Genomic DNA, 27,500 nt, shown 5'->3' with positions numbered 1-27,500 from the left:
CGCTCTGTATCTGTTTGTAGCTATTGCACCATGTACAACCCTCCACTGTAGGTCTGCTGCCCGCTTCTCAACGGGCAACTTATACAAGGACCGCCAGCTGCCTTTTGGAGAAGCATCTGGGCCAAAAAACTCAGCCCCCCTCGACTCTTTGAGCCCCTCCAACGAGCGCAGATTCAGGACCTTGACACAGGTGTGATAGATGTCCTTCTTTCCAGGATCCTGAAACGTGTCCAGACGAGGCGTTTTAAATGTCAGCAGCTGTCCTTCTCCCTCCTGCCACTCCCCCACAACAGGGGAGATAAACAAAGTGGGGAAACCATACTCACAATTGTCACTCCACTGGTCACACACAGTACTGTTCTGGTCACACACAGTACTGTTCTGGACAAATGTTCTTCCGGGTGGTGGCAGGGCAGCACAGACCTCCTCCACCACTCTGTTGACGAGCCTGATAGAGGTGATGTTGCTGCTCTCTCTCAGAGCATCCGTTGATGTTGCTGTCATCCTCATCAAATGACCCAGTTTGGTGCAACCAGCCATTCTTAGACTGGTTCGCAGGCTGGCAGACTGCAGTGTCTGAGTCTTTACAAAGTTATTAAAGAACAAAGGTTCTTAAAACAACCACATGCCCGGAGTCTCACCTGTGACACGTGTAACATCGAAAATGTGCCATGCCTGCAGCACCGAGCTGTAAAAAGGTGACAGTCCAGCATGGTCCACATCTCCAGGTGATAATAGAAACAAGTGCTTGTCATAACCCAAGTGTCCAGCTCTCCTCAGCAGCAGTCGAGCTGTATCGAGCCAGCCTGGGCCACAGTTATAAAGAAACCTCTGTGCAGTCTGGAGCCTAAAAGCAGCGATCTTTGCTTGGATGTTGATCAGCCCCTGCCCCCCTTCAGCCACAGGTAGGTAGAGGGCTGCTTGCCAGACCAGAAGAAATCCACGATAGCTCTTTGAATATCCTCAATCAGGCCTGATGGTGGTGTCAACACATTGAATTTATGCCAAAGAGTCGAGGCGACCAAGTTATTAGCAACCAGAACCCTTCCCCTATATGACAACTGGGGCAGCAACCATTTCCATTTAGACAACCGAGCGCACACCTTCTCCTTCACTCCCTCCCAGTTCTTTGCTTGAAAGCCCTCAGAGCCCAAAAAAACTCCCAACACTCTCAGCCCCTCCTTCCCCCACTCAAGTCCCCCAGGCAGACTGGGCACTACCTGATCCCTCCACTCTCCCACCAGCAAGGCCTCACTTTTCGCCCAGTTTACACGTGCTGACGAAGCCTTCTCATACAGGGACAGCATATCCTTCAAAACTTGAACATCCTTCTGACTGGTAACAAAAACATTAACATCGTCTGCATAAGCAGATACAATAGGAGGACGGTCAGGATTTAAAAATCCGGGCAGTGAGAGACCACTGAGCCGGTCTCTCAGTCTGCACAGCAATGGTTCAATGGCTAAACTGTACAACTGTCCTGAAATCGGACAACCTTGCCTTATCCCTCTCTGTACAGGGATTGGCCGACTCAGGCCATGTCCACACGGAGACGGAAGCTATCTTTTTTTTTTTCATTTCAGAAAAGTTTTCCATAAACATGGAAACGTTTCAAGAAATGTGTGTATCCACATGAAACCACTGAAACCGCTGTAGAATAACAGAGAAAGACAATCTCGTCAATAATGGCATACAACCTCTAGGGGCGCACAGTCTATAATGTGTATCTCACTGTAGCAGCAGCTTAAACCCTTGGCTTTGCGGGGAGGTTTGCCATGTCGATGAATAAAATGATGAAACCTACAGTATACAGGCAAATGCAGAGCTGTTCAGCAGGGCTGATGGTCTCCCTGTAGCCTACAATATAGAACGTTAACTATCGGTGACATTCCTGATATCATCCACTTCCATGATCTTTAGACATGTTGCAAACACATCCCAGCGTATTGGCCGCTCCTGCACATCACAGCACAGGCTAAATGATGCAACATAAATATACATTATATAAACTCATGGCATAAATGTGTTTTTATTGGAAAAAGTCGCGTCAAGTAAGCTAAAGTCTTGTTGGAGTGGACACGAGCGGATATCACAGACATCACAGTGCAACCGCGTGTTCCTCAAACCTCTCACTTCCCTATTCACGTTGTATTTACGAGGGCTATATATAGGGCAAGAGAGTATGTTGGTTACACTCAGGGTTTAGATTTCATTTCATTTCATTTTGTCCAATATTAAAATATTCCAGAATTGCATGTTGTATTAAAAATAAATATAATTTCTATCTAACACGTTAAGCCTGATTTTGTTTGTGTTATTGTAAAAATGTAGCCGCCGCTAAGCCTTCTGGGAAATATCCGATGAAGGGAGGGGAGGGGTGGATGGGAAGAGTCAGCTGTGTGGAGCCCTGAGGATGTTGTAGGCTACACGCTGTTCTCCGTGTCCACTTGTTGCTGACGGTGGTAATAGAGGAGCATTATATTTTGCTGCAAGATCCCCACTGCTGTAGCACGAACGTTACTGCCATGATTGTTATTGTTGCTGGTGGAGAGAGGTGGGGCTATGGCGTCATCGTTTCAGGAAAGATGCGTATGGGTTGTAAACACGGAAATGCAAGGGTGGCGTCTTCAGATTTAATCACTCTGGGACCCGTTTTGAAAAATTAGCGTATACGGCCAGAACGTATAGTCCCAGAACGCGGTTCCATCTGGACGAAACGGCTATATGACAAAAAACTTTAGCGGATACACCTAAAGTCGTCTCCGTGTGGACATGGCCTCAGTCCCGCCCCCATCTTCACCATACATTGCGCACCACTGTACAACAAACCAATCCAATCCACAAAAGCATCACCCATACCAAAAGCCCTGAGCACAGAAAACAAATAAGAATGATCCACCCTATCAAAGGCTTTCTCCTGGTCCAAAGAAACAATACCAAAATTCACCTTAACATTACTATAGGATCTGCATACATCAATGACGTCACGAATTAGGAAAATATTGTCCATGATTGTCCTGTCAGGTATGCAATATGACTGGTCAGAATGCACAATTAATTCCAAAATCGCCCTTAAGTCTGTTTGCCAAGGCTTTGGAAAGCACCTTATAATCCGTACAGAGTAGGGCAACTGGCCTCCAGTTGTTAAGTAAGGCCAAGTCTCCTTTCTTAGGCAGCAGAGAAAGGACTGCTCGTTGACACGAAACAGGAAGAGCTCCTGCTTTAAGACACTCCAAGAGAACAACATGTAAATCCGGTCCAAGTATATTCCAAAAGCGTTTAAAGAAATCTGTGGAGAGGCCATCGATCCCTGGTGCCCGTCCTGATGACATCTGGTTGACCGCGTTTGTCAACTCCTCCAGCGATAGCTCACGGTCCAGAGAATCTTTCTCCTCAGAGCTGAGCTGAGGAAGTCCCTTCATGAGCTCCTCACGACACTCCATGCTGCATGGTTCTGCCCTGAAGAGATTAGCATAGAAATCCATGGCATGGCTCCTCATTTCGCCTGGGCTGGTGGTCACTCTGCCTCCAGGAAGTTTAAGGCAGGTCATCTGCTTCCTCTGTGCTACCGATCTCTCCAGGTTAAAGAAGAAAGAAGTGGGGGCATCCATGTGTTTTATCTGCAGGAAGCGAGCCCGGACAAGAGCTCCCTTCACTCTCTCCTGCAGGAAGCGAGCCCGGACAAGAGCTCCCTTCACTCTCTCCTGCAGGAAGTGAGCCCGGACAAGAGCTCCCTTCACTCTCTCCTGCAGGAAGCGAGCCCGGACAAGAGCTCCCTTCACTCTCTCCTGCAGGAAGCGAGCCCGGACAAGAGCTCCCTTCACTCTCTCCTGCAGGAAGCGAGCCCGGACAAGAGCTCCCTTCACTCTCTCCTGCAGGAAGCGAGCCCGGACAAGAGCTCCCTTCACTCTCTCCTGCAGGAAGCGAGCCCGGACAAGAGCTCCCTTCACTCTCTCCTGCAGGAAGCGAGCCCGGACAAGAGCTCCCTTCACTCTCTCCTGCAGGAAGCGAGCCCGGACAAGAGCTCCCTTCACTCTCTCCTGCAGGAAGCGAGCCCGGACAAGAGCTCCCTTCACTCTCTCCTGCAGGAAGCGAGCCCGGACAAGAGCTCCCTTCACTCTCTCCTGCAGGAAGCGAGCCCGGACAAGAGCTCCCTTCACTCTCTCCTGCAGGAAGCGAGCCCGGACAAGAGCTCCCTTCACTCTCTCCTGCAGGAAGCGAGCCCGGACAAGAGCTCCCTTCACTCTCTCCTGCAGGAAGCGAGCCCGGACAAGAGCTCCCTTCACTCTCTCCTGCAGGAAGCGAGCCCGGACAAGAGCTCCCTTCACTCTCTCCTGCAGGAAGCGAGCCCGGACAAGAGCTCCCTTCACTCTCTCCTGCAGGAAGTGAGCCCGGACAAGAGCTCCCTTCACTCTCTCCTGCAGGAAGCGAGCCCGGACAAGAGCTCCCTTCACTCTCTCCTGCAGGAAGCGAGCCCGGACAAGAGCTCCCTTCACTCTCTCCTGCAGGAAGCGAGCCCGGACAAGAGCTCCCTTCACTCTCTCCTGCAGGAAGGAGCTCAACTCCAACTTCTTCTCCCGCAGCAGGTTGCCCATGGTAGGATCTGAGTCTCTTTGTAGTCCCTCTTCAATGTTCCTAATACTAATTTCAAGTTCCTGAACTGCTGCCTTGACTTTGGCAGTGGAATGAGAGGTGTACTGCTGGCAAAAGATACGAATTTGTGCCTTTCCAACCTCCCACCAAAGCTTCAAAGAACTAAAATTTGCCCTTTTTATTTTCCACTGCTGCCAAAAACACTCAAAACTCTGACAGAAAACAACATCTTGCAGGAGTTTATTATTAAAAAACCAGTAGGACTTAACCCTTTCTCCTGGTGAAATGATCAAATCTAATACTGACCAAATGATGATCAGTGAAGCCAACTTATGGGCTTATGCTACAATGAACTAATCTGGAGCACAGATTTTGGGAAATGTAAATCGTGTCTAGCCTAGCTGCACTCACCCTGTTGTTACTGACCCTCACCCATGTGTACTGCCTGGTCTGTGGATGTTTCACTCTCCATGTGTCTAACAGATCCATATGCATGATGATGCTCTTAAGGCTCTGAGCCGACTGTGGGTGTGGCTCTTCACTTGTCCTGTCCACTGTGAAATCCAAGGTACAATTAAAATCCCCACCAAAAATCAATTGCTCCTCATGATAGCTCTGAAGCTCATTATTAAGCTGGTTAAAAAGCCCCACTCTTTCTGAGCCTTGATTCGGTGCATACAAATGAATAAAAACGAGCACTGAGCCCTCTATTTCTGCCTTAACTATTAAAAGACGGCCCTTCACTACTTCAATGGATGATAAAACAACTGCATTTGCAGATGCTCTAAACATAACAGCTACTCCTGCACTAGAGTTACTGCCATGGCTAAGGACATATGAGCCCTCCCACCATAAACCCCAATCTACCTCATCTACCTGATCAGTATGTGTCTCCTGCAGAAACAGCACATCTAACCCTTTTTGAGAAGCAACCTCAGAAATCAAGGCCCTTTTATGCCTATCCCTGCCGCCATTTATATTCAAAGACCCTATTTTTAGCTTATGCATAAAAAGATCAGAGAAAAGAGACAGACAAGATGAAACAAGCAGAAAACAGTAGAAATAAGAAATCACCCTGTGATACATGATCATTTTTACTTTTTGGCCTTTTTACATTTTCTCTTTCGGGCTAATGCTCCCGATTGCTGCTTTCGCAGAACTGTAATATGCTTATCAAGGCGGAAACGTTTCTTTTCATCTAAGAGGTCAAAACCGACCATCCTTTTCAGTACCCCAACAGTCCTAATGAATTTATCAGTGTTGCTGAAAAAATCACTCACTTTACATGTCTTTTTAAATGTTGCATCCAGAAAATGATTTATATCGTCTAATGAATAGAGATCATCACGTTTAACGTCACATAAAGAATCTGGGACTGAATCCACATCAGAGTCATCATACTCCATGTGTTCCTCCTTACCTTCTTCACATGTCGTCTGGCTGTTAGACACACCCTGCTCTTCACTCTGCCCTTCACTGCTAATCACAGTGTGGTCTGTGCTTACAGAAGCTGCTTCCTCCACAGACTGTGAATGCGATCTCTCTTCACTGCCTGCAGACTGAGAGCTGCTCAGATTTTCTGCAGTTACGTGAGCCTGTTGCTCCTCATGTTGGCCAAGTTCCTCACTTTCATTAACGTTCACACTCACAACACCGTTTCCCCCCACCGCTGTATCTATCACAGGCTCAGCTACAGAGTCACCACTCTCCTCCTCCGCGTGCACGGTGTCACTCGCACGCACAACGGAGTGCGCGGTGTCACTCGCACGCACAGCGGAGTGCACGGTGTCACTCGCACGCACAGCGGAGAGCGCGGTGTCACTCGCACGCACAGCGGAGTGCACGGTGTCACTCGCACGCACAGCGGAGTGCGCGGTGTCACTCGCACGCACAACGGAGTGCGCGGTGTCACTCGCACGCACAGCGGAGTGCGCGGTGTCACTCGCACGCACAGCGGAGTGCACGATGTCACTCGCACGCACAGCGGCGTGCACGATGTCACTCGCACGCACAGCGGAGTGCACGATGTCACTCGCACGCACAGCGGAGTGCACGATGTCACTCGCACGCACAGCGGAGTGCACGATGTCACTCGCACGCACAGCGGCGTGCACGGTGTCACTCGCACGCACAGCGGAGTGCGCGGTGTCACTCGCACGCACAGCGGCGTGCACGGTGTCACTCGCACGCACAACGGAGTGCGCGGTGTCACTCGCACGCACAGCGGCGTGCACGATGTCACTCGCACGCACAGCGGAGTGCGCGGTGTCACTCGCACGCACAGCGGAGTGCACGATGTCACTCGCACGCACAGCGGAGTGCACGGTGTCACTCGCACGCACAGCGCTGCTCGATGCTTTTGCGTCATCAGAGCCCACTGCCGGCCTGGCGGATAAAGTCGCAGCTTGCTGCTTATGTGGACACGCGAAGCGTTTATGTCCCACATCTCCACACTCAAAACACTTCAACTGCCCTGAGCTGGCATACACCATATACGAGCCCTCGCCGTATTTCACCCTGAAAGAAACCTCCAGTGTTTGTGTAGGCGAATCCAAGAACATAAACACCTGTCTCCTCAAAGACAGCACATGCTTTAGTTTAGGATCCTTACATCCCAAACTCACAGTTTTAAATCCACTAGCAAATTTACCAAACCTACGGAGCTCATTCTCTAATGAGTCGTTAAGTATGAAAGGCGGAACACCTGATACAGTGATCTGCGTAGAGGGCACTGACAGTGATCCGCGTAGAGGGCACTGACAGTGATCCGCGTAGAGGGCACTGACAGTGATCCGCGTAGAGGGCACTGACAGTGATCCGCGTAGAGGGCACTGACAGTGATCCGCGTAGAGGGCACTGACAGTGATCCGCGTAGAGGGCACTGACAGTGATCCGCGTAGAGGGCACTGACAGTGATCCGCGTAGAGGGCACTGACAGTGATCCGCGTAGAGGGCACTGACAGTGATCCGCGTAGAGGGCACTGACAGTGATCCGCGTAGAGGGCACTGACAGTGATCCGCGTAGAGGGCACTGACAGTGATCCGCGTAGAGGGCACTGACAGTGATCCGCGTAGAGGGCACTGACAGTGATCCGCGTAGAGGGCACTGACAGTGATCCGCGTAGATGGCACTGACAGTGATCCGCGTAGAGGGCACTGACAGTGATCCGCGTAGAGGGCACTGACAGTGATCCGCGTAGAGGGCACTGACAGTGATCTGCGTAGAGGGCACTGACAGTGATCTGTGTAGAGGGCACTGACAGTGATCTGCGTAGAGGGCACTGACAGTGATCTGCGTAGAGGGCACTGACAGTGATCTGTGTAGAGGGCACTGACAGTGATCTGCGTAGAGGGCACTGACAGTGATCCGCGTAGAGGGCACTGACAGTGATCTGTGTAGAGGGCACTGACAGTGATCTGCGTAGAGGGCACTGACAGTGATCTGCGTAGAGGGCACTGACAGTGATCCACGTAGAGGGCACTGACAGTGATCTGTGTAGAGGGCACTGACAGTGATCCACGTAGAGGGCACTGACAGTGATCTGCGTAGAGGGCACTGACAGTGATCCACGTAGAGGGCACTGACAGTGATCCACGTAGAGGGCACTGACAGTGGGGAAACTTGCACAAACAAATCCCTTATATACACGCCGCTCTCAACGAGCTGATGTACAAGCGGCTCATTTATGAAAAACACAACCACTGCCTTATTCATTCTGGAAGCAAAAGAAAGCTTGTCATGTCCTACCTGCTCAGCTACAGCAAGCAGAACCTCCTCCACACTAACATTATTCTCCGGAGGGACAATTCTCACGCCCTGCCGAATAGACGGGGGTGGCGTCTGAGACGCCATTCCTCCCGACAACACCACCTTACCAAACCACTGATCGCTCAGCCAACACTCGAAAAAACAATACTTTAAACACCTTACCTGATCATGCGGATAGGACAGGTGAAGAATACAGGGGCAAATCCGAAATACAGGAACAGAAAACCACTCAAATCTCCGCGCCACTCGCTCGTCCTCCACCACCACCCACTCGCAGTGCACGCTCACACACACACACCGGAAGGGGAGGAGAGAAGAGAAGAGAAGAGGAGAGGAGAGAGGCAGTAGAGAGAGAGAGAGGAGAGGAGAGAGGAGAGAGAGGGAGAGAGTAGAGAGAGAGAGAGGGAGAGGAGAGAGGCAGTAGAGAGGGAGAGAGGCAGTAGAGAGAGAGGGAGAGACAGAAGATAGAGTTCCCAGCTCTCTCCTCGGTCCCAGAGGGGTAGCTGGCACACTGTGTGTGTGTGTGTGTGTCTGTGATTTTCTGTGTGTGTGTGTGTGTGTGTGTGTGTGTGTGTCTGTGATTTTCTGTGTGTGTGTGTGTGTGTGTGTGTGCGCGCGCACGTGTGCATCTCTGTGTGTGTGTGTGTGTGTGTGTATTTGTGCTGGAGGGGAGGGGTGAAAAAGTGAACAAGGAGAGAGAGAGGAAAGGAAATCAAGAGCTGAAGGGCTTGAAAGAAAGGTGTGTGTGTGTGTGTGTGTGTGTGTGTGTGTGTGTGTGTGTGTGTGTGTGTGTGTGTGTGTGTGTGTGTGTGTGTGTGTGTGTGTGTGTGTGTGTGTGTGTGTGTGTGCGTGCGTGTGCGTCCGGGGGTAAAGGGAGCAGAGATGGAAAATGTTTAAGTACACACACTCTTTTCTTTACTTGAGTAGAAGTACAGTTACTTGTCTAAATAAAGACTCTGGTAAAAGTAGAAGTACTGATTCAACTTGTTTAATCAAGTAAAAGTAAAACATTACAGGCTCTGAAATGTAATCAAGTCTAAAAGTAAAAAGTATTTCTCCCAAAGCTAACTGAACCTCACATCATATTAATATTGGCTACAGGAGGTGTATGCTGATGGTATATCATCTCTGCTCCTGGAGTTGTTTGAAACACAGTCATTGAAGAACTAAATCTAGGAAATTAAATGAAATAAACTGACTCCCTTCAAGCTTCAAGTCAGTTTTTGTGGAGCACAAAGTCCTTCATCACTTGTGTTAGTGGTAGGGAGTGGACTTGGTTCAGGCGATGTGTGCCCAGCACTTGGCGGATCTGGATCCGACACACGTGGGCCAGACTGGGAGGACATCTCTTGGCCTCCAGAAAGACCCTGAGAGCCTCAGGATCTGCCCTCTCCTCCAGCTCTTCCTGCTCTGTGGTCACCAGGGCCGGGTCAGCACCGTGGTCCAGTAGCAGCTGGACGACGGCCGTGTTGCACCTTTTAAGCAGCACCACCTGCAGCAGGTGAGAAGCCACGTCACGGGTCAGAACCCCAGCAGCCTGGAGCAGCAGGTGGAAGCAGTCCAGGTGGTTGCGTACAGCACTGATGTAGAGAGGGGTGTCTGAGCCGCATATGATTCTGTTAGGGTCGGCCCCGGCTTCCAGGAGGATCCGGACACAGTCCAGGTGACCGTTGCACACGGCACAGTAGAGAGGTGTCCAGTTATTATGATCAGCTAGGTCTACCTGTGCTCCCTGTGTGATCAGGTAGTCCACACAGGCAGCATGACCCCTCCAGGCTGCGAGCGCCAGAGGGCTCCTCCGCCACCCATAAACACACTGCCCATTGATCTGCCTTCTGAAGTGGTCTCTCTGCAGCAGGCTCCTCAGTGTGTCCAGGTCTCCTGCACAGGCGGCATCATAGAGCCGCCTGTCATCATGTCCTGCTTGAACAGCCATTCCTTCAGATGTGTCACTGTACCACACTGACTTGTAGCTGTGTCTCAAACAGAAGGCAGTATCAGTGTTGCCAGGTAGGAAATGTTGAATTATCGTACCTGAGGGTCAAAATGATCCTTTTTGGAGGGAAATTATCATACGCGAGCAGCAGCTTCTTCTTCTTATGGCTTTCCTTGCATCTTCCACCACTTATATAGCTTCAGCCAGGAAGGATGTATGACATCACTGATGACATCACAATTGCTCGAGTGACATCACTGATGACATCACAATTCTCGAGTGACATCACTGATGACATCACAATTGCTCGAGTGACATCACTGATGACATCACAATTCGCTCAAGTAATGTCACTGATAACATCACAATCCTTGAATTATGACATCACTGATGATGTCACAAACAGGTGGCATCATGGAGCCGCCTGTCGCTGCGTGCTCCAGAGGGGTCCACCAACACTGCTCATTTATCTGACTTCTGAGGAGGGGAGAGAGAGAGAGAGAGAGAGAGAGGAGGGGAGAGAGAGGAGGAGAGAGAGAGGAGGGGAGAGAGAGAGAGAGGAGGAGAGAGAGAGAGGAGGGGAGAGAGAGAGGAGGGGAGAGAGAGGAGGGGAGAGAGAGAGGAGGAGAGAGAGAGAGGAGGGGAGAGAGAGAGGAGGGGAGAGAGAGGAGGGGAGAGAGAGAGAGGAGGAGAGAGAGGAGGGGAGAGAGAGAGAGGAGGAGAGAGAGGAGGGGAGAGAGAGAGGAGGAGAGAGAGAGAGAGAGGAGGGGAGAGAGAGAGGAGGAGAGAGAGAGAGAGAGAGGAGGGGAGTGAGGAGGAGAGAGAGGAGAGAGAGAGGAGGAGAGCGAGAGAGAAGAGAGAGGAGGAGGAGAGAGAGGAGGAGAGAGAGAGGAGAGAGAGGAGGAGGAGAGAGAGAGGAGGAGAGAGAGGAGGAGGAGAGATAGGAGGAGAGCGAGAGAGAGGAGGAGAGAGAGAGAGGAGAGAGAGGAGGAGAGCGAGAGAGAGGAGGAGGAGGAGGAGAGAGAGGAGGAGAGAGAGGAGGGGAGAGAGAGGAGGAGAGGAGGGGAGAGAGAGGAGGAGGGGAGAGAGAGAGGAGGGGAGAGAGAGATGAGGGGAGAGAGGGAGAGAGAGAGAGAGAGAGGAGGGGAGAGAGAGAAAGAGAGGAGGGGAGAGAGAGAGATGAGGGGAGAGAGAGAGAGGAGGAGAGAGAGAGGAGAGAGAGAGAGGAGGAGAGGAGGAGAGAGAGAGGAGGAGAGAGGAGGGAAGAGAGAGAGAGAGGAGGGAGAGAGAGAGAGAGGAGGGAGAGAGAGATGAGATGATGAGGGAAAGAAAGGAGAAGAAAGAGAGAGAGAGAGAATGCCAGGGATGAGGAAGCAAGAGGAGGAATGGTGGCTGGTGGTTTCTCAGCAGTAATGTTTTTACCTGACTTGTCAAATCTGGGTCAAAAGCGGACTTGAGCAGTTTACTGGAGTGAGCCACTTCATACAGGCTGGGTTGGTTCTGTGTGTTTGGGTTGGTTCTGTGTGTTGGGTTGGTTCTGTGTGTTTGGGACCGGCCTGTGTGTAAATTGGACTAGCAGGTGGCTCATTTTCCCCTGCGTCTTCTGTGCAAAGTTCCAGTAAATCCTGATGTGACCACCTGACCGCCTGCTCACACGTCACTGTGCATGAGTGAGACACACATATAAACACACACATATAAACACACACACACACACACGCACGCACGCACACACACACACACACACACACACACACACACACACACACACACAGCGTGTGTAGACCAGCTGCACGTCCGCTATGGCTGTCATGTACTGTAGACGTCAGATAGGTTATACTCATTCCTTGTGTGTTGTTATAAGTCAGAACAAGGTGTGTGTGTTTATACACGCCAATATATGCACTTGCATGCAAACGGGCATGTGTGTGTGTGTGTCCAGAACTCTGTCAGAACCTCTTTCCCCCCCTTTCTTTCTACCCCCGTCCACCATCCACACTCCCACAGCTAGAGAACCACTGACCCAGAGCAATCTAGAGAGAGAGTGGCGTCAGCGGAGGTCCAAAATGCGAGACTCATTAGCCAATGAACAGCCAGGAAGGGGTCTCGCGCTACTTTTGCATGCTACAATAAAGCTGATAATGTACAATTTGATAAAAAAACAAAAACACTTTCAGAGTACAACACAAACTGTCCCATGTTGCTGCAACTCGACAGTGCTGCTTAATCCAGGCTAAATTAATTGGCTAAATTATTAGTTAATTCAGAGTTAGATGCTGCTCAGCCGGTTTACAACAAGGCGGAGGCGTGAAGAACAAGATGCAGCGTTTAACCGACTAGTAAAATACTAAACGGTTAATAAATGAGTAGGCAGTTAAACGATTAAACGACTAGTCGCGCACATCGCTAGTGTGCTCTTATCAGGTATCAATGGTCTATTGGAGAGGTCAGAGGTCAGGCAGGCTTGTGTGACTCGCTGATGTTTGGAGATCTGTGGAGATCTAGGGATCCTGCCCGGACCGCTCTCTTCTCTGGCCTCTCTGACACACTTGCATGAATGTTGGAAAATTGTGTTGTTTTTATTCTATTGGCAAGAAGGGTTGAAGTTAGCATTAGCATTAGCCATTAGCCATTAGCCACGCTTCCATTCAGGTTTTTGAAGCACATTCGAGAAACACACTTTTGGAAAGTCAATCTTAAAACTTCAAATCAGGTGCATCTGCATAAACGGCTGATGAATAAGTGCGCTGTGTGTGTGGGCGCACAGGGTGAGACAAGATCACAAGTACAGAGGGAGAGAGAGACATCTTTCCCATGGTTACTTGCCATGGGACTGGGAGAAGTCATCAATATGATGTCATGGGACCGGGAGAAGTCATCATTATGATGTCATGGGACTGGGAGAAGTCATCATTATGATGTCATGGGACTGGGAGAAGTCATCATTATGATGTCATGGGAAACTCAGAGCGAAGGGTCAATGTGCAGGAGGACAGTGGAGCTACACCAAGAGGATAAACTCCATCCTCATCAGACCTCCTTAGGACCTCCGAGGAGTAAGACTGCTGCTCCCTCCTTGGGAGAGAGGAAGGAGAGAGAGGAAGGAGAGCTAAGGAGAAAGCTAACGAGCTAACGAGCCGAGGCAAAGCAGAGATCAGTGTAACGAATGAAAGCAACGTGCATCTGTTTGATCCAGTCCCCAAGGCCGCGATAAGACGATAAGAACAGACTCTGTTTCCTGTCTGTGTGACCACCACCTCCCTCCAGCTCCCTCCACCCTCCTTCTCCCCTCTGTTCCTCCCCAGCTCCCCCTCTCCTCCCCCAGCCTGCTCCACCTCTCCTCCCCAGTATCAGAGGAGTGATGGAGCAGACAGGCTGCTTCACCTGCTCCTGGCCAGAAAGTGGTGTAAGATAAGACCGGGGCCAGGCAGGAACGCAGAGAGACACCAGACTTTGGGATAGATTTGAATATCCTGCAGTGGGACGTGGGCTGTAAAGTACTGCCTACAGCACCTCAGATGGTCACCTCCGTAGGTTATCTGGGGGACAGCTACAAAAGGATGGTACAAAATTCAAACAAATATTGGTACATTTTAAAAGATTGTATATAACTTGAGTCCTTGACAGACAGACAGACAGACAGACAGACACACAGACACACAGACAGACACACAGACAGACAGACACACAGACACACAGACAGACAGACACACAGACAGACAGACACACAGACAGACACACAGACACACACACAGACACACAGACAGACACACAGACACACAGACACACAGACACACAGACACACAGACAGACAGACACACACAGACAGACACACAGACAGACAGACACACAGACAGACAGACACACAGACAGACAGACAGCGCTCTGCTCTGTTTGAAAGCTGTCTGTTGAATTATGAACTTGAAGTTAAAGGAGAACTCCACCGATGCATGTGCGCAAATGACATTGTTTTTCAGTGCAGCATCCCTTTAAGTTAGCTATAGTAAGGACCCATCCCCCCCGAAATGGATATCTAGTATTTTAGTAATATAATTCCACAAATAATCTCCATTTTCTCTGCTTAACTTTGTGATGATACAGATGTTCCAGTGTGCACACACAACACACAGTGGTAGCCAGGTCCCAGCCGGCTGCCATCCCAGCTGAACTTTGTTACACCATAAGGGACACAGCTTGAGAGAAACTAAGGACATCTATATATATATAGTTGATTTAGGAATTGGTTTACGTTATGATGACTTCAGTTAACACGTTAACTGCCAACGACGTACTGATACGTCAAGCAGAATCCAACCGTTTACTGCCAGCGACGTATGGATACGTCAAAAAAATCGTTTTTTTTTTTTTGACGGTGGATCGTTGATCTGGCCCTTTTGCATCTTCTATTATACTGTTAGAGCCGCCGGGCGTGTGCAATCCATTCCGCCGACCCACTGAGTGGCGACGGTGCTCAGACTATTGAGTGTTGTTTGGCCAGAAACGCACGCATTCCAGCTGAGCTCAACCGAGGACCCAGAAGCGAACGAGCCTCATTCTCATACTGTAGGCGAAAACCTTTCACACGGGCGCACGGCGGTGGGGGCTTCCACAGGTGGACTGGGTGGAAAGCACACTTTGAAGCGCGCAGCATAAGCCTAGAGTCACACAAGGCTTCGTCAAAGCTCTCAACCGAAAATCCAAGAACGGATTAAGCCACATCCACGCTCGCCGACGAGGGGCCGCCAGAGAGAGAGGCTGCTGCTCACTGCTCAGACAGGCAGGAGAGACTGGCTTGTGACTGACAAACGCTGCTGAAATCCACCAGACACGCCCATGGAGGGAGGAGTTGAAGGAGAGGGGGTGCGGGTGCTGCTATGGAGGAAATTACTGTTCAGAACTATATTGTTTATGTCTGATGTCTCACTGATGCCAAAAATAAATGGTTAAAGTGACTGTTTGATATTGAATTTCACAAAACTGCCATTATCTCAGCTTTTTGTCTCAGACGCTGAAACCATGCTGTACTCAACGGCTAATATCTACATAACTACTAACTCTACAAACTAACTCTTTTAGACAGAGAAAGCACACATTCTATTAGTACTTTTGTGAACTTTGTGTTGACAAACTCCAAGCAGAAAATTATCCTTGGCTCTTGTAAAATGAGCCAGAATCCTCAAAAAAACCCTCTGGCAAAAGCTACCTACAGTAAAAAAAAAAAAGGCTGGCAGTGAATGTGTTAAATTGAAGTACATTAAGTTCAGTTTCAGATTTATCTTTGTTGAACCTGCCAGCGTATCTGGATGGGCGCTGTCATGGCCCACGGACTGGTCAGGGATCAGCCAGCACTTTGAGGTGGCTGCATCTGTAGATCATTATCATTTAAACTGAACTATTTTGTGAGCAACTGTCTCAACATCACTGCTGACTTGGACAGTCAGTGGTGCCGTAATGCGCCGCTTGATGCTTTCACGCCAGCAGTCATTCTGTAAGCGCAGTCAGGTGACAGGTCCGCTTGTTCAGAATGGTCACATGATCACATCTCATCTTTTCAGCACATCTACGAGCTCGCTCCTTTTGTCAATTGTTCTGTGTTGCTCGCCCTCTGGAGACCAGGTGACTCATTCTAGCCTATGAGGACACACACAAGACGCATAGACAGAGTTTTCCTGGCGTTTACGTGAGTTCGCTCAGGGCGGAGTTGGAAACTTGTTCAGGCGATTATTATTCCTGCTGATTGACACGATAGACTCAACATGACCGTGTGTGTGTGTGTGTGTGTGTGTGTGTGAGACACGTGCGTGTGCGACGTGTGCGTATGCGTGTGTGCGTGTGTGTGTGACGTGTGTGTGTGTGTGTGTCAAAGGGTTCAGAGGAAGAGATGCATTAGTCCCAGGTTCTGGGGCCTCTGGGCCTCCTAAGAAGAACCCGCTCTCATGATAGTGAGTCATTCTTCTCACTCTCTCTGGATGGAAAGGATGTCTATTGTAACTTGCTTTGTGCACAGTTGGCCTACATAAGCTTCAGCGAGGCCCCACCGAAGCAAGCGCTTCTCTGAACGTCTCTCCTGAAGAACGCATTGAGTCAGTTGGAGGAATCGGTAGAAGAACAAACATCTCAGCTCTCAGCAGAGCGATTTTCAGCATTTGTTGTGAGTGAGCTTTGGTCCAGGAATCTGAACATTTCATTTGAACCCTAACCCAAATCACTTCCATCATCACTTCAGAAGCTCAAATCCATGATTTTTCCTCACAGCTTGTTTGTGTTTGACGTTGGATTTGGGACGATCGACTCTTCCATCTTTCATTCCCTCCTTCCTTCTCTCCAGTCCTCCACTCATTGTTTCCTTTTGCATTTGTTCTGTCCGCTGTCACACATGAATTCATTGTGAGCGTTTTGCCTTTTGTACTTCCTGCTCGCTGAGCACCCGAGACACATAGCTCAACGTCACGTCACACTCCCATTCCAGCTGTCACATCGTTAGGAGGAACATCACGCCAACTCAGACATCTTGTTTTATCATATTCTCTTTGGATTTGACTCGCACATATCTGCAGTACTAATGTAGGATGAACGCATGAAGAGGGAGGGGGCTTCTAGACTAGCTATGACTGCATTGTTTCCCCTACCATTCTACAGCCCTGGTGGGCCTGCCAGGCCAGAAAAAAAAAAGCAAAAAAAAAAAAAAAAAGAAATCTGTTTCAATTTCAATAAACCTTTATGGCATATTATTACAATACAACAATACTGGTGTTGACAGTGTTGACAGTAATAGAAGATGCCAAATCATTCAAAACGATAAGCATTCGTGCCAGCGTGCGGCGCTGTCCCAAAATGTGTCGACATGTGTCGTTGCCTGAGAAACGCACATCCCATAATACAACTGTTTGCATCGCATCCCATAATAGTATGATGATACTTGGGATGCCATTGCGAACATAGATGCAAACAGGTGAGCTAAAAGTTTAGCGTCGCCAGCGACGGCCCCCAGCGTTGCGGTCAGGGTACGTTTCGAAATCCCTCCAGGCCTGAAGGTTTTTCTATGGGAAACACAGGACTGTAATATTTGTGTGTGTGTGTGTGTGTGTGTGTGTGTGTGTGTGTGTGTGTGTGTGTGTGTGTGTGTGTGTGTGTGTGTAATACTTATGTATACTAAATACTATACAAGATATGTTACTATACTATATTATAATATTATTATATATTATATAATATTATATTGGCCTTCTACTCCACAGTGGCAGTCCTGTTCCTTCTCTCCTCTCCCTCTGCTCACCCTCTGCCCTCCTTTCTGAAATGGAGACAGAATATTTTCCAGAAACAGAAACTTAGTACTTTCCGACCTCTGAACGGCGAGCAGGACCCTGAGGCCTCCTCATTCACCGTCATTACACACACAAACACACACACGCATGCACACACACGCGAGCACGCACACACACACACACGCATGCACACACACATGCACACACACAGGCATGCATGCACACACACACACACACACACGCGCGCGCGCGCACACACAGACGCACACACACGCACACACACACACACAGACACGCGCACACACAGACACACGCACGCACACACACACACACACACACACACACACATGCAGACACTCATATACAAACACTGTCATACAAATGCACACACACAGTGTAGCATGCACATCCCCATGATGAGTATTGAGAACCACAATTTCATAGAGAGGCAAAGTGACCGCGCACTTCCTGCTTCAGCACTGTACCAGAGATTTTTATCTGCCATTTATTTTCCCATAGACATTTTAAGCTTATAAAAAGAGTTTTACTTCGTCAAACCAAACGGTTCAGATATATTTAGAATCGGGAGAGACCATAGAACATTTCACTCGGACCAAAACTTTAAAAAGACAACATCGAAAATGTTTTTTCTTTAAATCAGCAGTTTCTTACGTTTTGGTCCGAGTGAAATGTTATGTGGTCTCTCTTGTTTCTAAATATATCTGTACTGTTTGGTTTGAACAAGTAAAACTATTTTTATAAGCATTTTTTAGGAAATGTCTATGGGAAAATAACTGGCGGATGAAAATCTCTGGTACAGTGCTGAAGCAGGAAGTGACGTTCCACTTTGGCTTGAGAAGCGCAATTTCATTTCATTTTCATTTTCATGCTTATTTAACGGGGACAATTCCCTTTAATAAACATCAAAGTAAATGTGCCAGAATGAGCCAAAAGGCTCTTGTCCATCTGCTGTCCCTGGACTGGTGTGAAGAGGTCACCCAGCCAGTACCTGACCTGGCCACTGCACTGCTGCCACCTGGGCTGTCCAAGCACATTAACACCTGGCTGCAGTACCTGACCTGGCCACTGCACTGCTGCCACCTGGGCTGTCCAAGCACATTAACACCTGGCTGCACAGTCACACACAATAATACGGCTCATTAAATGGCAAGAAGCCAGGGATGAAGTGAAAAAGGCTGTGAAGAGTGGAGGAGAAGAGAGAGTGAGATGAGTATGACAGAGTGAGAAAGAAAGAGTGGAGGAGAAGAGAGAGTGAGATGAGTATGACAGAGTGAGAAAGAAAGAGTGGAGGAGAAGAGAGAGTGAGATGAGTATGACAGAGTGAGAAAGAAAGAGTGGAGGAGAAGAGAGAGTGAGATGAGTATGACAGAGTGAGAAAGAAAGAGTGGAGGAGAAGAGAGAGTGAGATGAGTATGACAGAGTGAGAAAGAAAGGTGCGGTGAAAAAAGAGGAAATTAAGAAAAGTTTATTAGCCCCGGAGTGTCATTTATAAAATAGTTCTTCTGTTGAGTTTACAACCAAATCCAAAACAAAGCCGATTTATATATATATATATATATATATATATACCGTAAATTTCGGACTATAAGCCGCGACTATAAGCCTCTTCATACACTCACGTTTTTTGGCCCTGCGGCTTATATAACGGTGCGGCTTATCTATGGATTTAAAAAAAAAAAAAAAATCTCTCTTTTTTAGCACTCTTTCTAACTATAAATCCACTTCTGTTTTAATTTCCTCTCTTGCCCTCTTTTCACCACACCGCGGACACTGTGTGCACTGTAAAAAAAAACACAGGTGGTGTTGTGTTATGTTGTTTTGTTGAAATGTTAATAAATGGGAGCTTCCTCAAACAGCCATCTCTTTCCCGACAATCCCCTCTGTGCATGAACCCTTACATATGGTAATTAAACATTAAAACAATAAAAACAAAACAAAACAAAACAAAAAATTAAAACACCTGCGGCTTATAGTCCGGTGCGGCATGTAACAAACAGGCAATTTTGCTGCTGCGGCTTATACTCCGGTGCGGCTTATAGTGCGGAAATTACGGTATATATATATATATATATATATATATTAATTTCAATCCATATCAATGCTATATAAATACATTTTACACTTGTCTTTCATCAGATCCTTTGAAGTTCCTGTACAATGGCATCTAGAACATTTTTATCTCTTTGTCTTCTGATCTTTGCTGCTCCCCTCTGCCGATCTGGGGAGAGCCGCAGACTAGCACCATGCTTCCTCCGACACATGCGCAGCTGCCGGCCGCTTCTTTTCAACTGACAGCGGGCAGCTTGTTTGTATTTGATTTGTGCTGCAGAGCAGTGCAGTTAATCCAACGTTGAAATGGTTCTAGAACTTGTGTTGTTTGTATCTCTTGTTTCTTATTATTCCTGATTCCTGAAGACCAAGTTGGAAATCAGTGCTCACACTTTGACATGTTGATCCCTTGTTGTTTTTTTATATCCACAATCAATCAAATCAAATCAAACCTTCAGCGGCAGGACGTAGCACGTAGGAGGATCACGCTATTCCCACCAGTTCCCTTCCACCCCGAACAGGTGACCCGACCGAGCAGAGGAGGCGCTAGTGCAGCGACCAGGACACATACCCCCAATCCAGCTTCCCACCTGCAGACACAGCCAATCGTGCCTGTATGGAGGCCCGACCAAGCCGGAGGTAACACGGGGGCGCAAACCTGCGACCCTCGTGTTGGTAGGCAGGGAATCTACCTCTACACTACCCGGACGCCTTGTTTTTTCTTATCTATATAAACAAGCAGCCTTATGGTTGAACACATGGATATCTTGACCCTGATCTCTCTCTTCTGGAGCAGCTGTATTGATAATGATAACCCCCGGGCCCTTTGACTTCCCTGACCATCTATCCACGTCTCTGTGGAGAGGTGTTGACAGGCGGTCAGGCCGGGGTGGAGATACGCTCGCCCGGAGGTCGGCTGAGTTCAGCGGTCACAGCATCTGCAGCTCACTATAGTGCAGAAAAGCCCCACGGGAGTCCTGAACGCAGCCTGTCAACGGGCACGGGACGTTCACAAACATCTCTTTGAAACGGTCCCAGCAGTCGGGGGGGGGAAATGGATCTCAGCACGTCGCATTCTCCACATTCGATCTTTTTGAGTTGGACACAGACTATTTATCACCGCAGCAACTCAGAAGATCTTTTCCAAAACGCCATCATTCCATCTGATGATCCATCTGTGAATATGTTGCATTTTGTGCAACAAGAACTCAAGTCAACAAAGTACCAGAACCAGGGATTAGTTAGTACCGGTAGTTACATGGATTAGTTAGTACCGGTAGTTACCGTAGTTTTCTTTTTATTGCTCTCAGCCATTTTGAAAGGGATTTTTCCAAACGGTGGATATCTCATGTCAGACAGAGACTCCTCTGTAGCCCCGTCCAAGAACATCGGTTTCCTCCAGCGACTCGCCAAGAAGCTCCCTGATCCCATCTGTACAGTGTTCATCATTAACGACGGCCATAAGCTTTACAATGTAAGTCCTCAACTCATCTTCTCTAGCCACATCTCTCATCGCCTGTCCTCCAGCCCACAACCCCTACCACCATCCAGACCACCACCATCCAGCCCACCACCACATCCAGACCCCGACCACCCCAACCACATCCAGACCCCAACCACATCCAGACCCCAACCACATCCAGACCCCCACCACCCCAACCACATCCAGACCCCACCACATCCAGACCCCAACCACATCCAGACCCCCACCACCCCAACCACATCCAGACCCCACCACATCCAGACCCCAACCACATCCAGACCCCCACCACCCCAACCACATCCAGACCCCACCACATCCAGACCCCCACCACCCCAACCACATCCAGACCCCACCACATCCAGACCCCAACCACATCCAGACCCCCACCACCCCAACCACATCCAGACCCCACCACATCCAGACCCCAACCACATCCAGACCCCCACCACCCCAACCACATCCAGACCCCACCACATCCAGACCCCCACCACCCCAACCACATCCAGACCCCCACCACCCCAACCACATCCAGACCCCCACCACATCCAGACCACCACCACCCCTACCACATCCAGACCCCACCACATCCAGACCCCAACCACATCCAGACCCCCACCACCCCAACCACATCCAGACCCCACCACATCCAGACCCCAACCACATCCAGACCCCCACCACCCCAACCACATCCAGACCCCACCACATCCAGACCCCCACCACCCCAACCACATCCAGACCCCAACCACATCCAGACCCCACCACATCCAGACCCCAACCACATCCAGACCCCCACCACCCCAACCACATCCAGACCCCACCACATCCAGACCCCAACCACATCCAGACCCCACCACATCCAGACCCCAACCACATCCAGACCCCCACCACCCCAACCACATCCAGACCCCACCACATCCAGACCCCCACCACCCCAACCACATCCAGACCCCACCACATCCAGACCCCCACCACCCCAACCACATCCAGACCCCACCACATCCAGACCCCAACCACATCCAGACCCCCACCACCCCAACCACATCCAGACCCCACCACATCCAGACCCCAACCACATCCAGACCCCCACCACCCCAACCACATCCAGACCCCACCACATCCAGACCCCCACCACCCCAACCACATCCAGACCCCCACCACCCCAACCACATCCAGACCCCACCACATCCAGACCCCAACCACATCCAGACCCCCACCACCCCAACCACATCCAGACCCCACCACATCCAGACCCCAACCACATCCAGACCCCACCACATCCAGACCCCAACCACATCCAGACCCCCACCACCCCAACCACATCCAGACCCCACCACATCCAGACCCCCACCACCCCAACCACATCCAGACCCCACCACATCCAGACCCCCACCACCCCAACCACATCCAGACCCCCACCACCCCAACCACATCCAGACCCCCACCACATCCAGACCACCACCACCCCTAACACATCCAGACCCCACCACATCCAGACCCCAACCACATCCAGACCACCACCACCCCTACCACATCCAGACCCCACCACATCCAGACCCCAACCACATCCAGACCCCCACCACCCCAACCACATCCAGACCCCACCACATCCAGACCCCAACCACATCCAGACCCCCACCACCCCAACCACATCCAGACCCCACCACATCCAGACCCCCACCACCCCAACCACATCCAGACCCCACCACATCCAGACCCCAACCACATCCAGACCCCCACCACCCCAACCACATCCAGACCCCACCACATCCAGACCCCCACCACCCCAACCACATCCAGACCCCCACCACCCCAACCACATCCAGACCCCCACCACATCCAGACCACCACCACCCCTACCACATCCAGACCCCACCACATCCAGACCCCAACCACATCCAGACCCCCACCACCCCAACCACATCCAGACCCCACCACATCCAGACCCCAACCACATCCAGACCCCCACCACCCCAACCACATCCAGACCCCACCACATCCAGACCCCACCACATCCAGACCCCCACCACCCCAACCACATCCAGACCCCCGCCACCCCAACCACATCCAGACCCCACCACATCCAGACCCCAACCACATCCAGACCCCCACCACCCCAACCACATCCAGACCCCACCACATCCAGACCCCAACCACATCCAGACCCCCACCACCCCAACCACATCCAGACCCCACCACATCCAGACCCCCACCACCCCAACCACATCCAGACCCCACCACATCCAGACCCCCACCACCCCAACCACATCCAGACCCCCACCACATCCAGACCACCACCACCCCTACCACATCCAGACCCCACCACATCCAGACCCCAACCACATCCAGATCCCACCACCCCAACCACATCCAGACCCCACCACATCCAGACCCCAACCACATCCAGACCCCCACCACCCCAACCACATCCAGACCCCCACCACCCCAACCACATCCAGACCCCACCACATCCAGACCCCCACCACCCCAACCACATCCAGACCCCACCACATCCAGACCCCAACCACATCCAGACCCCCACCACCCCAACCACATCCAGACCCCACCACATCCAGACCCCACCACATCCAGACCCCCACCACCCCAACCACATCCAGACCCCACCACATCCAGACCCCAACCACATCCAGACCCCCACCACCCCAACCACATCCAGACCCCACCACATCCAGACCCCACCACATCCAGACCCCAACCACATCCAGACCCCCACCACCCCAACCACATCCAGACCCCCACCACCCCAACCACATCCACACCCCACCACATCCAGACCCCCACCACCCCAACCACATCCAGACCCCCACCACCCCAACCACATCCAGACCCCCACCACCCCAACCACATCCAGACCCCACCACATCCAGACCCCCACCACCCCAACCACATCCAGACCCCCACCACCCCAACCACATCCAGACCCCCACCACATCCAGACCACCACCACCCCTACCACATCCAGACCCCACCACATCCAGACCCCAACCACATCCAGACCACCACCACCCCTACCACATCCAGACCCCACCACATCCAGACCCCAACCACATCCAGACCCCACCACATCCAGACCCCAACCACATCCAGACCCCCACCACCCCAACCACATCCAGACCCCACCACATCCAGACCCCCACCACCCCAACCACATCCAGACCCCACCACATCCAGACCACCACCACCCCTACCACATCCAGACCCCACCACATCCAGACCCCCACCACATCCAGACCCCACCACATCCAGACCCCAACCACATCCAGACCCCACCACATCCAGACCCCAACCACATCCAGACCACCACCACCCCCACCACATCCAGACCCCACCACATCCAGACCCCCACCACCCCAACCACATCCAGACCCCAACCACATCCAGACCCCCACCACCCCAACCACAAACGTAGAAAAAGCTTTCCGTCGAGCTCAGGCTCCACATGGCCTGGAAAAGCCTCCTCGCGGTGTGGATTTGCTACGGCGCTCGACTCGGGGAAAACGCCGCAGTGCCGATGAGGTTTCACACGGCGTCCTCTGCTCCTTCTTCAGATTCTACCCAGCGTTCACTCCTCCGTGTGCCCAGGGGTCATTGGGCCGCGTCACAACGTGTTGAGAGACGCTTGGCGAGGCGAAGCTGAAGCGTATCGGATAGATCTCCCCCCGAAGGACTGGCAGCTGCTGACTGCTTTGAAATGGATGTGAAGTGGCTGAACGATCTGAAGTGTGTGTGTGTGTGTGTGTGTGTGTGCGCGCACGCGTGTGTGTGGCTCAGAAGCCGAGTGAAGAGGTTTATTTCGTTTGTTTTGGATTGAGAAGTGCAATTTTAGATTCTAAAGCAGATTCAAGATTCAAGATTCAAGCCCAGACAGATTCTCTGCAAGGCCGTTATTACACGTGGAGACTTTGCAGAGAGAGTGTTTATATTCATATTACCCCAGTTTACTGCAGAATCTGATCAACTATTGGGTGCTTCTTCTAACAGGTTGTCTTCCGCACGTTTAGCCCGGCCGCCATCGGAAAAGCATGGGAATCTGCTTTTCTCCATCCAAGCTGTTTGTGCCAGACAGTCGCTCTGTTTCTCTGTCATTTCTTCTGTCTGTCAGGGTCTGTCATCCTGCATGCCTGCTATTTAAGCACATATCTGTCTGTCTGTCTGCGCCAACAAGGCCCCAGGCAGGCTGTGCTGCAGCATGCTTAGGCCATGTTCAGACTAGGAGGCCAGATCTGATTTGTGAACTTTAGTGACCTATCAATGATTCTATCCAGATTGGTTTTATGAGTTTGGACGCTCCAAGTCTGATTTGTGTCACTTGTCTCAAACCACATATGGAGGTAGTTTCCAATCTGCTTTCGACTGATGTGACTTGAGTGCGGACGCGCAGATCCACCGAATCTGATTTGAACGTCACTCGCAACTCGTCATCAAATGCTTCTGCGCAGGAAAACCACGTCACCAACGTACGTATTTACTGATGCCCACTTCGTTACCATAGCAACCCATGCAGATAGGCTGTTTAGGTCTGGACACACAGATCCGACTTGAGAATCAGATTTGTGGCAATGCGGACACACTCCCAAATCAGATTTGGGAAAGCAATCAAGATAATGATGATTAATGACTTTATCAGCAAATCGGATTTGCCTGTAATGTGAACATGGCCTTAGTGCGGGACGTGATTGAGTGTGTGTACACAGACAGTGTGTGTTGGTTGGGACGTGAGTGTGTGTACACAGACAGTGTGTGTTGGTTTGGATGCTGGATGCTGTTGAGAGGCTCTCTTTGGCCCCTGGCTCAGCTGAAGCTGCTGCGGTCAGAAGAACCTGGCTTCCCTCCTGCAGCAAGAGAGAAGCAGAGAATTTGAGAATGAGGTGATCGAGGCCAGTGGAAACAACTCTGTGTGTGTGTGTGTGTGTGTGTGTGTGTGTGTGTGTGTGTGTGTGTGCGCGTGTGTGCGCTCATCTGTGTATGTGACAGCAGTTAATGGAAACAACAGTGAGAGAGATGTGTGTGTGTGTGTGTGTGCACTCAAGCAAGTGTGTGCATGTGCATTCATTTTCTTATGTAATGTGTGTGTGTGTGTGTGTGTGTGTGTGTGTGTGTGTGTGTGTACCTGTGTGTAGAGCTGCGACAATTAATCAATTAGTTAACTGTTAAATGAATCGCCAACTATTTTGATAATCAATTAAATTGTTTTTTAGAGTCATTTTTTAAAGGGGAAAAGTCTTAACTTCTCTGATTCCAGCTTGTTTAAATGTGTATATTCTCTGGTTTCTTTACTCCTGAGATGTTTGAGGACATCATCTTGGACTTTGGCAAACGCTGATCGACTTTTTTTCAACAAAAAACATTTCATAAACCAAACAACGAATCGATCAATCGATCAAATAATCAATAGAATACAAAACTTCATATCAAACGTGTTTGTGTGTGTGTGTGTGTGTGTGTGTGTGTATGTGTGTGTGTGTGTGTTTGTGCACACACAGTGGAAACAACAGTGTATTTGTGTGCTGTGAGATGGAACACATTATGGAACCCAGAAGCTGTCAGCAGGTCCGTCACTCAGCCAGAGTGCTTCTCTGTGGTGTGTGTGTGTGTGTGTGTGTGTGTGTGTGTGTGTGTGTGTGTGGAGCTACAGTGGCTTGGTGCTGCTGGGATGTCCTTCTGACATGTCTCACAGCATGACTGAATGTGTGAGAACGTCTGTGAATTTCACTCTCATTGTTCCAGCTGTCATGATCATTTTCATTAGTATTTGCTGCTTTGGCAACACTAGACACGCTCCACTCCTATAGGCTTCCGTCGCTGCGCGGCCTCGCCTGCCCTATTGACGCACGCACAATGTCCCCCTCTCTTTCTCCTTCAGTCTCTCCCCCTCACTCTCTCTCCCTCTCCTCTCTGTCCCTCTCCCTCAGTATCTCGTGTGTGTGTGTGTGTGTCACTGATGACATCATCACTGATTACATCACTGATGACATCATCACTGAACTATAGCCTCAGCCTTAGGGCAATCAGCCTTAGGGCAATTAGGGCAATTAATCTGCCCTAATTAAAAAATGAACCTCCTCGCACATGTATGGGAGGAAGCATGTGCTCGTATACAGCTCCTCCCAGATCGACAGAGGGGGTGGAGCCACGACCGGGACAGCAGGGGGAATTTGCCGAGTGCAATTGGGAAGAAAATAGGAGAAGAATCAGATTTTTTTTTTTTTTTTTTTTTTTTTTATATACAGTATATATTTTTTAGAAAGAGGAGAAAGTAGAGACAAAGAGACAGTGGAAGAAAACTCAGTATGTACAGTACTTTCATAGCAATGTTTCAGAGAAATAATATTCCTTTTTGGGGAGGTCCCTTTCTTGCCCCTGTTA

General features: G+C 50.2%; 1 protein-coding gene across 1 annotated transcript in view; it reads left to right on the top strand.

Moving 5' to 3' along the window:
* Positions 1-27,500, top strand: part of svep1 (sushi, von Willebrand factor type A, EGF and pentraxin domain containing 1) — a gene marked incomplete at its 5' end in the record, with an annotated part of 271,175 nt that overhangs the window by 10,211 nt on the left and 233,464 nt on the right. The gene's annotated exons all lie outside the window — the stretch shown is intronic.

This window comes from Poromitra crassiceps, assembly GCF_964638095.1.
Source record: "Poromitra crassiceps genome assembly, chromosome: 7".
NCBI classification, from domain to species: domain Eukaryota; kingdom Metazoa; phylum Chordata; class Actinopteri; order Beryciformes; family Melamphaidae; genus Poromitra; species Poromitra crassiceps.
The sequence above is the reverse complement of the archived record's forward strand: the minus strand, read 5'-3'. Positions and strand labels throughout refer to the sequence as shown.